Genomic DNA, 12,643 nt, shown 5'->3' with positions numbered 1-12,643 from the left:
TGGTGTCAAGTTTCAGGAGAAAGGAGGGGGAAGTGCAAGCAGGGCTCTGGCTCTGGCTGTTGGAGCCTGGGCTGCTCTGTAAGCTGTGCGCACGCTCTGTATGGGGGGGGAGGAGGGGAAGTCCGGACATTGACAAATTCCCCCCGGACGCTATTTTTAACCCGAAAAAGCCGGACATGTCCGGGGGAATCCAGACGAATGGTAACCCTACTCTGCATCCACGTGGGCCCTGCCTGCTCCCCCTCTCCAGCCCAGAGCCCCCTTGCTTCCCAGCTGGGCATCTGAGATCCCCGGCCCCAAGCCCTGCCTCTGTCCATTGTCTTCTCTCCAGGTAAACAGGGTCATAAACTGGGGCCTCCTCTCCTGCTTCTGTCCTCTGGCTGGAACCGGCTGGTCAGATCACTGCGTCCTCACTCTGCAGCCCATTGTCCGCCCACTGGCCAGAACCGGCTGCGTCTCCTCAGCTGGGCCACCAGGTTGCCAGGTCACTGGTCGCCTCCAGGCCATCCTCCAGGCCATCGGCTGGGTCCCCAAGTCCTCTCTCTGGTCCTCTGCAAAACAAACTCCCTCTTCCCTCACCTCGTTAAACTAGTACCATATAAATCTTTTGTATTTGTTGCAAACAAACCAAACAATTATAACCAGGTGAATATAACTAAAACCATTACAATTGACTAAACACCAGATATAACATAAACACAAATGCAAACAATTATAATTATAATAATTGGAAATACAACAAAACCATTACCATTACAATAATTGGGTACATTGACAAACAAAATGAGGCCCAAGTTTGATGCTGCAATAGCCATCAAACAATAAAAGTCACTGAGGTCAGGCCCTTCTTAAGCACACACAACAAATAAGATTTTGTAGGAGTACCACAGTTGTTATGCAAGGTTAAGCTGATTTGAACTTAAACTAACATTCAGTTGCTAAAATGTTGTAGAATTTCCTATTTTTAACAGTTGTTCTCAGAAGTTTTTGGGGACCTGAAAGATGGGGCCATACAATTATGGGCCAAGGTCTTACAGGTTATGGGGGCCCAAGAACTACCTTTCAGGGCTTGGGGAAATAGAACCAGAGTGCATAGAGGAAAGTGTGGAATTAATAATAATACAAGCAAATGTAACTAACAATACAAATGTATTAATAACAAAAATTAACAACAAAATGACTATTAGAGAACCTAACAAAAAATAAACCTGATGCACTGGGAACCAAAGTTTTTTGGACACAAGTGGTGATTGATAAGTTGGATGGAGATGGGGGAAGTAGAGAGAGGAAAAGACATTTACCCTGTCTAGTGTAGTATCCCCTCTCTCTCTGGACCCAATGCTAACACAGGACACCACCAGAGACAGACACAGAACATGCAACACAGAACACTGAACACAGACTTTGTCATGACACTATAACCATGGTATTTTATAACTCATCAGCTGGTACCAGCTCTCCTGATGTTCTGGTTCAGAGCCTGAAAGATAGAAGCTTGGAAACAAATTAGCACAGTGCTTTAACCATGGCAGAACCTGCTTAGTCTCTGCCATAGTGTGTTTGGTACTTGGGGCTGCACAAATGCTAATTAAGTGGTGCATTTCTTGTGAGTGTAAATCCTCCCTTTCTCTCAGTAAAAGGGCGTTAACACTTCATTTAGAAAAAAAATTCTGTTTTAAAATCTCCAGCCATTTTGCCATGGCCTGGAGATCTGAGGCAGAAGCAGGCACTGTTGTTAACTGTTTCAATGGCATTTTCGCCCTGGGAGGAGGAATTCACTCAAATATCCCAAATATTCCCCTTCCCAATCTCCAGAGGGGTCCCAAAGGTCTGCCCCCTTCTGGGGTCTTAAATGTTTCTTCTCCTGATGTTACTGCTGCTGTAAGATTTGAGAGTGCTGTTTTAACTCTTTGTACCCAACCTGTTTTTCAGTTTTTTTAGCTGTTGCTTGCCTGGGCCCGATCCTGCTTTTTTTAATAAACAGTTTCTTTTCATGGGCACAAGCCTTGTTTTACTACCAATTTAGCAAGGAGGGTGGGCTTTCCAACTAGCCCCCACCCTTCCTGGTCCCATTTTTTAAACATTTTCTTTAAAATTGTGAAATTACCACAATATTACTTACCAAAACAAAATAAAACAAACAAACAAACCACACTACACTGCCCAAACTCCTATATCCTTCAGAGTTTGGTTTAACAGAACAAGATTTGCATTTTATGTTTTTAACCCACTCTGGGCCAGAGGGAGAGACGCTAAGCTTCCCTCTGTATTACTCGGTCTGCTACCACCGAGGGTTCATACACCAATTATACAAATCCTTCCCTGGATTAGATCCTTCCCCGGATCAGAGTGAGAAACACTAAGTTCTTCTTTTTAGCTCAGTCATGCTACGTCTGAGGGTGTATGTACCTCTACAACACAATTTAAACCTAAACTTCTATATCCTTCAGAGTTTGGTTAATTAACTGAAAGTTTACACTCTTTTTCCTATAGTGTGCACACCAGTTTTATAATAACTGTGGATTTTATGCTTGCTCCCCCTTTCGCATTCTCCACCAAAACATTGTACTTAAAGTACTGCACAGGATCTTTTCAGGGGGAATAAGACAAAATGCCACATTTATTAGTAATACATGTATTTATTAACACTGTATCATATGCATATAATATATTACACTTACACTCACACACACACAAACACACTTCGTCTTGTTGTTCCAATTAGTTGCTCCCCTTAACTTCACTGGCCAGGTGAGTTAGATGGGGGAGGGGGTGGAGCCGGGCTTCTGCGGATCCGGATTGATGCTTCCATGTTGACAAGACGAGACCCGGGGTCCTCTGCAAGACACCTCACTTTTATAGCAGCTTTCCTCTTATGCAAATCTATACCAGATTCAAACTCTGTGTCTGTGTCCATTGGTTCTTTGTGCTGCTTTCTTTTGAGTGTTGTCCCAATGCTGCAAAGAGGGTGTTTCCAAAAGAAGGTGCTTGCTTCTAACCCCCGAGGCCGTCAGTATGTCTGCTTGTCTTTAATGAGTCCACTTGACACGTTTTATTGTCCTTGGGTCTGGCTCCCAGCCCCTCTCCAACAGTTGAGGCTGTCTGGAGGTGCTGCCTTCCATGCCTTGCTCATCCACACCTCATTCATTCAACAGGGCAATTGATTAAGAGTGTGGGGGGGGAGAGCTCTTGTTCTACTGCTAGCAAAAAGAAAATTTTCTTCTATCTTATTCTATCCTTAGGGGCTATAATATTATACCAAGGGCAATGCAAAGTTTCTAAATGAGGCTTTGATACAAAGTCCCATAAAAACAGAGGTCACACGTGGGTAGACCCACCACAAGGTTATATGAAGAGGCACAATGTAAAGTCATATGAAAATTATCAGAGATTTATCTACACGATCTATCTTGCCACCCAGACAAACTAGGCTTTGTGATAAAAGGTCACTCAAACCAAAAATCACACCACATCAGGTTACTCTCATTCCCAAGAAACCAGTCACTTACCCCAGATCAATTGGTACTCTAGATCTTACCAAAGACAAGACAACGCAGGTAGCCAATTCTATAGTAAACTAAGTAAAGGTTTATTAGCTAAGAAAAGGAAATGAGAGTTATTGAAAGGCTAAAGCTGGTAAAACTATGCACAGGTAAGTCATAGTTTGTAATTCCAAATGGTGGAAGTAATGTAAGAAGCTGCCAGTTTCCCAAAAGTCTATTCAGGCTACCCAGATTGTATCTTGGGATCTCTGCTTTGCATCTGGTACACATCCCTGTAAGAGTCCAAACAGTCCAGAGATGAAGGACCTTTCGTAGAGTCCATACGTATAGTTTCTCATAGAAAACAAGCTGACAGTGTCACTCCCCACGTGGGCTTTTCCTTTGCTGACGGAGAGTGAGGAATGCATTGTGAGTCTTTGACCTCCAATCATCACACACAATGACCACTTGCTTTGAAATTAGCTCTTTTCTGTTAAAGTTTTCATTTGCATTCCACAAGGCTTCTTTCTCGTTTGATGGGTTACTTAGTTACAGGGCTATACACAATAGTAAATGTTTGCTACTACTTTATAATGGGATACGGATAAGTGAAACCAATGCAAGTAACATCCCACTAGTTTTCATGAAGTTTAAACATCAAATGCACTCATACATTTAACAATCACTTTGATCCATAGACAACTCATGTCTCCTTATATTGGGGAGAGAGGGGGGACATGTAAAGGGGAGGACACGTGACCGCCCCATGTGTCTCCTCTGCCCAGTGACTCCCCCACCCATTCCAGCAAGCCAGCTAGCCGTGCCTGTTTCCTGCCCAGCAAAGCTTACCACAGGGTAACCATCTTCCTTTCTTTCTCTTTCTCCCTTACAAATGTAATTGAAGGAACATCAATCCACACCGTGTAGAGGTCAAGCATAGGAGTTTATTACGCACAGCGCTAGTGGCGTGTCACCTTGCTTATCAGGCTCAGAGACACTGTCAATCAATTGATTACAATAGAATATATGGATTTTCCATGGGCGGGGGAAAGTTCCACACCCCCAGATAGGTTTTGCAGCAAAACAAGATAGCACATTAGCCAATGGTTAACAGGTTACATAATGTCTCTGCCCATGGTCTCAAGTTAGCAAGTTAACATTTAATTAATACTTTGATCAAATGTTATTAGTATAAAATATATATGTTGAATTCTGATTTGGGGTCCATAGGAATGAAGCAACTCCTTTGATTGTCCAACAGGTACATTCCTAGGAGTTAAAGCAAAGAAACAGTGAAAGTATATGGCAATAAAGATTGTCTTCTTTATGTTTTAAGGCAGGCATTAGTCCCTGGGAAAGGGAGGTGGGAGGAGGCCATATCTTTCATAAACTCAAGGTTGGATATGTGGGAACAACATCTCCCTACAGAAGAAACTAACACAACAGGAACAGGGATTCTTTGTTCAATTTGCAACTCTGAATAAGACACAATTATTTAGTTCTCAGCGCCAACACCTGGCAATTTGCTGACTAGGCTTATTTAGCAAAGCAAGATTATTTTGTGTTTATTCTGCTTCTCTTAGCTAATCACTATTTGCTAGGCCTCTGGTCCCTTGACCAAACTCTGGACTTTGGGTCTGGAAAAGAGCTGGCACAATCCATATACCAGGTTGTTATATAAAATACACATGGATTTTAACCCGTCAGTAACTCTGCATGTTCTCATTGTCCATATAAATGCCTCATCCTTTCTACAATCCTATGAAGCTCTTGGCTCAGTGAGATCTTATAGCAGTGAGTTCCATGAGTTAATCATGCAGTGTGTTTAAAAAAAAAAAAGGGGGGGTTGTTTTAAAAATTTCCCTCTTGCAACATAATTGAAACTAGGGTGAGCAGGTGTTCGACCGGAACACCCGGTCGAAAAGGGACCCTGGCGGCTCCAGTCGGCACCGCTGACCGGGCCATTAAAAGTCCGATCAGCAGTGCTGTGGCGCTAAGGCAGGCTAGTCCCTACCTGTCCTGGCTGGCACTGTGCTGCGCCCCGGAAGCAGGTCTGGCTCCTAGGTGGGGGGGCCACTGGGCTCCGCGCTCTGCCCCTGCGCCGAGCACCAGCTCTGCAATCCTTTGGCTGGTTCCTGGCCAATGGGAGCTGGGGTGTGTGTGCCTGCGGGCGAGAGCGGCTTGTGGAGCCTCCCGGCCTAGGATCCAGATCTGCTGGCTGCTTCCGGGGTGCGCGCAGCATGGTGCCAGGATAGGCAGACAGCCTGCCTTAGCCCCCATGCTGCGCCGCTCAGAGCTAATGAACTCAGAGAAGCGGGGTCCAGTCAGCCCTGAACTTTGGCTCCATCAGCATCCAAACTGGCAGCTCAGGCAGAGTGATTGTTGCTGGTTGAAATGTTGTTGTTACCCGGGATTCTTTCAACCCAAAGCTCTTGGTAACTTTTACTCTGTGCGAGGTGGTGTCAGGAATCAGGGGAGACACAGCCGTCCGACTGATAGATGGCTGGCACAAACAGGACAACACAAGGGTGCTTTCATTTAAAGCTAAACTTTACTTAGTCTCAAGCACTTACAGGTTAGTCCACAACAGGTTAGTAAAACACCCCCAACCCTCGATAATTACCAAAGCTGAGTGTGGCTCTTGTGTGGCACAGCAGCAGCCCGTCTGTCACTGGGGACTGCAAGATGTATCCAGAGGGAGAGTCCGGAAGAGTCCGATTACCTCAAACTTTTCCCCCTTATTTATACATTAATAATAGAATGACATGTCCCTTAAAGAAAACTTAAGTAAGCAGTTTCAATGGTGAAGCAAGAGGTTCCTTCTGATTATTGATTAACCAGGTGTGGGTTTTTCCAGAGTTTGCGGACTTGAGGCCCCACTAGACATTCCTGGGGCACATCCTGCTCTTCTAAAATGCATGGATCAGCAACTTCAACACAATTCTTATCAGGAAGGACAAGGGGTCAAGTTGCCCTTTCTGTGGCACCCCAAACTCCCCTCCCCTCCTGCCTTGGTTAAACTAAGCCTGCTGATTTGGCTGCTTTTAGCAATAAGCCATAGTGGTTTCAGGCACTTTCCTGGTTTGCTGACATCTCCCCGTACAGTGTGTTTGGTTTGTTTCCTGCAGCCTGCATTTTGCCCCCACACCCAGAGCAAGGTCAGTCTCCAGCTGGCATCAGGTTGATATTCCTAGCAGCGGGTGAGGACAAGTTGGGGTGCCACCTGGGGCTTCCAGGAAAGTCCAGACTACACACACTTGACAGCCCTTGCCTCACTTCCTGTTGCAGGACGTGGTTTAAGAGCTGAACCAATTTCCGCTGCATAGGGTTGCCAGGTGTCCGGTTTTCGATTGGAACGCCCGGTCAAAAAGGGATCCTGTTGGCTCCAGTCAGCACCGCTGATTAGGCTGTTAAAATTCCAGTCAGTGGCACAGCGGGGCTAAGGCAGGCTCCCTGCGGCTCCCGGAAGCAGCGGCATGTCCCGCCTCTGTCTCCTAGGTGTAGGGGCAGCTAGGGGGCTCCGCACGCTGTCCCTACTCCAAGCGCTGGCTCCACAGTTCCCATTGGCTGGGAACTGCAGCCAATGGGAGCTGCAGGGGCGGCGCCTGCGGACGGGGCAGCACATAGAGCCACCTAGCGGTGCCTCTGTGTAGGAGCCAGAGGGGGGACATGCTGTTGCTTCCAGGAGCTGCTTGAGGTAAGTGCCGTCGGGAGCCTGCACTCCTCACCCCCTCCCACACCCCAACCCCCTGCCCCAGCCCTGATGATCCCTCCCCTGCCCTCCGAACCCTTCGGCCCCAGCCCAGAGCACCTTCCTGCACCCCAAATCCCTCATCTCCGGCCCCACACCAGAGCCTGCACCCCCAGAGAGAGACCTCACCCCCTCCTGCATCCGAACCCACTGCCTCAGCCCGGAGCCCCATCCCGCACCCTGAACTCCTAGTTTCTGGCCCCACCCCAGAGACCACACCCCCAGCCAGAGCCCTCACCCCCCTGCATTGAGCCAGCCTGGTGAGAATGGGTGAAAGAGTTAGAGGGTGGGGGAGAGAGAGCAACAGAGGGAGAGGGAATGGAGTGAGCAGGGGCAGGGTCTCAGAGAAGGGGTGGGGCAGGGGCAGGGCCTCAGATGAGGGGTGGGGCAGGGGCGGGGAAAGGGTGTTTGGTTTTGTGCCAGTAGAAAGTTGGTAACCCTAATAGAAACAACCCTTGTTCCTGCACAATGAGAAGGTGAGCAGGAGCATTCAATACTCCTTCTCAAAGCCATTAGTTATTCAGAGTTCGAATGGCCTCTCTCATTGACAGGTGACAGTTGTCTCTATTTTATGAATGGAGAAACAAACTGAACCCAGGTTAATAGGCCAGATGAGAAAGGGAGCCAGGCTTGTTGCTGGGTAGACAAGAGATGGGGAAGACGGCAGCGTGCTCACCTCGCCCAGGGCGCTGAGCCTGGTGATTGGGCAAACCCTGGGGGATGGAAGGCTGATTAAGACAATCAGAGGGTGATGAGAGGAGGAGAGCTTTGCCTGTGGGGAGAGCGGGCGATTCCCTGCCTGTCTCCCCTGCCTGAGGGGAGTGCGAGCGATTCCCTGACTGTCAGGGCTGGATTAACCTTTTATGGGCCCAGGACCAAACATATTTGTGGGCTCCCATGGAGGCAATGGACCATGGCATGGGGAGGTCAGTCTCCAGAGCGAGGAGCCAGCCGGGGCAATGGGGCATGGCATGGCAGGGGCGGCCCCGCTCCACCCAGCCCAGTGCGAGGGCACTAATTACAAACCGACTGTTGCCAGATGCCCAGTGGCCCCCCTGGCCCTGTGCTGCCAGCATGCCCCTTGCCCTCGGGGGCAGGCCCATGTTGTGCCACACAGCTCCCCCACCCATCACCCCTGCAGCTCCCTATGCCCAGCACCCCTCTGACCCCCCCACAAATGCACAGCACCCTGCACAACACCACCCCTGCCCACAACCCCACCACAACTGCCCAGCACCCCCACAGAACTCCCACTCCCTAGTTCCCCAACACACATCTTCCCCGCCCCGTCACAGCCCAGCACCTCCCCAGACCCCCAGGAGACCCACTGCCCCATGGCCTGCCCCCTGGCCGCACTCAACAGCCCGGCTGGGAGGCAACTGTGTCTGCCAGGCTGAGCCGGCAGCGCAGCCAGGGCTGTCCCAGGTCCAGGAATCAATCCGGCCTCTTGGAAGTGGCGCGATCAGCCAGGCCAGGGCCTGCCCCTGCTGGGCTCCCTCAGGACCCACTTGCCTGGCCAGGCGTCTGCACCAGTCCCAGGCAGTTCAGCTCCAGGGAGACACGCAGGGCCCCATAGGTGGTGGGAAGCAGAGACTGCCCGTAGCCGGAGGTGCACTGGGGTCCAGCCGGGGGCAGAGAGGAACCCTCGGTTGGCCAGCGGGCAGGCCGAGAAGAGCAGCTGGTGGGCGGGGGGAGCTAGTGGGGTCTCAGGGCACAGTGCAAGCGGAGCAGGCCGGGGCCCCTTCTGAGCATAGGCCCGGTTCCATGGAGCCACTGGTGTCATTGTAAACCTGGCACTGCTGACTGTCTCCTCCTGCCTGAGGGGAGCGCGGGCAGGGCCGGCTTTATGACCCGCGGGGCCCGATTCCAATACCCGGCGGCAGTCCAGGGCTTCAGCGGCACTTCGCGGCGGGGGGTCCGCTCCAGGGCTTCCGCGGCACCGAAGGATGACACATACACACATACCTCCGCCTCCGAAATGCCGCCGAAGATCCCCGGAGTGGGGCCCTCTTAGGCGCGGGGCCCAATTCCGGTGTATCGGGTGAATCGGCTTAAAGCTGGCCCTGAGCGCGGGCGATCTCCTGACTGTCTTCCCTGCCTGAGGGGAGCGCGGGCAATCTCCTGACTGTCTCCCCCTGCCTGGGGTGTTGCTTATTTTGCCCTGAAATGCATTTTTCCAAACTACTCTGGGAGAGATCAACAAGACTTAGAAACACTGAGGAGCCTCCCTACACTGTGAGGACTTTTTCCACTGTGAGTAACACCTATTGCTGCAGCAGAGAGGTTGGATTCATGGGCAAATTGGCACGCTCATCACCTGGCTGCACGGGTTATGCCATGCAGGAATTTGTTAGAGGTGTCTCTATTTTTGACAGGTTTTTGTTTTAAAAACATTGCATTTTTGTATATTGGCAGACTTATCAAGTGTTATTCTACAAGAAGAAATATCAGAGGAACTGGCTTTAAAAAGGGCAAAGATGACTTCTACAAGCTTCCCTGAAGCAGTTGCAGTTTACAGGAATGGGGGTAAGCCGCAAACATGACACAAAAGGGCCAGCACCTCCGATTATGAACAGCCCAGCACATCCAGAGCCTTCTCTTTACATAAGGACTCAAAGGAAGCAGCTTTAAAAAGGGCAAAGTTAGCTTCTACACGATCCTCTGAAGCAGCTGCAGTTTCCAGGGTCTGGGGAAAATGGCAGTCACGACACAAAAAGGCCAACACCCCCAATTCTGAATAACCCTGAGCCTTTGTTACAAACACCTGGCCATCTGTCAGCTTGACAGGGACAAATGGTTTTGATGCAACAATTGCTCATTGTAAAGAGTTGTTCAGGTTCTTAGGCATTCAACAGAGAAAAAGAATCTAGTTTTTTATTTGTTTCAAACACAAGATTTGCCAGAAGAGAGGGAGGCCTTAAATCAAAATATAACAGAAACACAGGCAGTGTTTGTAAAATTGGAGAAAGTGGTAAAGGGTAAACAGCTCTGACTAAACATGAAATCTAAAAAGGTAAAGAGGGCTATGAAAAAAACAGTGGGAGAGAGCTAAAAGATTGAGGAGATGCCCTTTATGGAGATAAAACAAATGTAACTGCTACAGGGAAACAAATTCTTGCATGCAATACCCCATGTTCTTTTTTATTTTTATTTATTTTTATTTTATTTTTTTTAGTAACAATCGTTTTAAGTAAGACTGTAAAAAAGAGGTGGGGCAGAGGGGAGAAACTTTCTCTTATCACTACAAAAAACAACACAACCTTTATATCAACTGCTGTTTGTAATGGCAACCATGGGCGGCGCATGACTCCTGCATTTGGGGAGGCTGGGCTTGAGCGCCCTAAGTGTATGTGTGTGTCTGTGTGTGTGGGGCCACCAGCGCCTGGAGTGTGGCCCCGCCTCCTGCTCTGTTCTGAGGCCCGCCCCTGCTCAAGCTCCTCCCCCTGAGGCCCTGCCCACGCTACACCCCCACTCTGCTCCCTGCTCCCACTCGGTCCCCTTCTCCGAGGATGGAGCAGAGAGTCCTCAGGGATGGGGATGGAGAGGTGCGAGTGGCGGGCGGGGGGGCCTCAGGAGAGAGGGCAGAGCGAGGGCAGGACCTCAGGGAGAAGAGGCAGAAAGCTGAAAACTCATATTAAAAAAACAACAACAACCCATATCGTCTTCTGTATTGTCAGGAAAAGCTATCATGCATTGAATTTGACCTCCATCTTGGTCTAAATTAAAAAATAATTATAAAAAAAGAAACTTTAAAAACACTTTTCTTCCAAAAATAAAACCATAATTCTGTAAAACATTAAATATGATCTTACCAAAATTTGTTCATCCTTCTAGTGCAGCTTGTGATATTTCAAGGAAAAAGGCATCGTCCTATTTAAAATCAAAAGCTACTATTTTTTGCTAAACACCCCCCATGCATAAAAACATGGTGGCATACACAAAATAGTATTTTTTTTTACTATTTCGTTGCTCCCCATGGAGACAGAAGTCTTACATAAAAGTACATCAGCAATATTTCTTTTGAACACTATGTCCAGTTTTCTCAGTCTATTTATAGGACTAATCCTGTAAAAAAAGGGGGCCCCTAAAAATTATTTTTTTAAAAGTAATATCTTCAAAGACCAAGGGTGAAGGGGTCAACTGTTATCTACCTTCTTCATACAGTTTTCTTCTAGGAAAAAAGGGCTGGGGGGCAGGAGTGGCTGTGTTGCTATATAATTTCTCTCCTTCATGAAATTTTTAAACTTTTATTGTAAAGCAACTCTTTAAATTATTATTTTTAAATAAACACATACCGAATATATTATAAATTGTAATATTGCTATTTCTTCACAATTTACAGAGTATTTTTACGGGGATTTTTCTTACTGTGCACGTTAGACTAAAATCTTTGTTTAAGCTGTGTCACAGATATGATGATTAGGGATAGTAAGTAAACTTGGCATCCCTTTAGGCTTACATTATTTAATTTTAATCCTGTGATTAAAAATTTATTTCACTGCAAAATGTTTTTAAAAAGCACAACCCTCTCCTTACTGCATGCTAATTTTTGTTGAAACACATATATAAATGTGTTTTAATTAACATTTCACTATAAAACAAGTATTTACATCTCAGTCAAAAAGGATCAGTGTTGTTTATTCATGTTAGCAAAAGAATTAAGAAAAAAAGTCTGGGGGAGATGACTTTCGGTTATTACTACAAAAAATAGCACACAGCTTTTATAGCATCTGCTGTTAGTAAAGGCATGTGTTTTTAACCCCTGCATATATATATTTCAAAAGTCTGCATTAATGTCAACGTATAACACCTTTTTTTTTTTTTTTAACTAGCAATAGTTTTAAGTAAGGCAAGGCCAAGTGTAAAAAAAAGAGGTCAGGAGAGAAACTTTCTCTTACCACTACAAAAAATATCACAGCTTTTACAGAATCTGCTGTTAGTAAGGGCATTTGTTTTTAACGCAGGCTCATGCTTCAATAACAATGGTGATCTGGTTCAGTATTTTATCTTCATACATTTAGAAGTATCTTGCAAAATTCTGCTTTCTTAGGCCTGGTCCACACTAACCCCCCACTTCGGACTAAGGTACGCAAATTCAGCTACGTTAATAACGTAGCTGAATTCGAAGTACCTTAGTCCGAACTAACCGCGGGTCCTAGGGTGACCAGACAGCAAGTGTGAAAAATCGGGACAGGTGGTGTGTGTGTGTGTGTGTGTGGCGGGGGGTAATAGAAACCTATATAAGAAAAAGACCCAAATATCGGGACTGTCCCTATAAAATCGGGACATCTGGTCACCCTAGCGGGTCCAGACGCGGCAGGGAGGCTCCCCCGTCGATGCCGCGTACTCCTCTCGCCGAGCTGGAGTACCGGCGTCGACGGCGAGCACTTCGGGGATCGATCCCAGAAGA

The 12,643-nt window shown here is 47.5% G+C and overlaps 1 long non-coding RNA gene across 2 annotated transcripts; it reads right to left on the bottom strand.

The window, feature by feature from the left end:
* Window positions 1-1,244: 1,244 nt before the first annotated feature.
* On the bottom strand, window positions 1,245-6,942 carry LOC135976684 (uncharacterized). 2 transcript variants are annotated; one of them, XR_010593989.1, is made up of 3 exons: window positions 6,106-6,430; window positions 4,332-4,751; window positions 1,245-3,775 (listed from the first exon to the last, which is right to left on the bottom strand). It is a non-coding gene; the product is annotated as an uncharacterized LOC135976684 (long non-coding RNA). The 2 variants fall into 2 exon arrangements; XR_010593988.1 differs by having other exon boundaries at window positions 1,245-4,751; window positions 6,106-6,942.
* Window positions 6,943-12,643: the final 5,701 nt, after the last annotated feature.

This window comes from Chrysemys picta, chromosome 20 (assembly GCF_011386835.1).
Source record: "Chrysemys picta bellii isolate R12L10 chromosome 20, ASM1138683v2, whole genome shotgun sequence".
Classification (NCBI taxonomy): domain Eukaryota; kingdom Metazoa; phylum Chordata; order Testudines; family Emydidae; genus Chrysemys; species Chrysemys picta.
The sequence above is the reverse complement of the archived record's forward strand: the minus strand, read 5'-3'. Positions and strand labels throughout refer to the sequence as shown.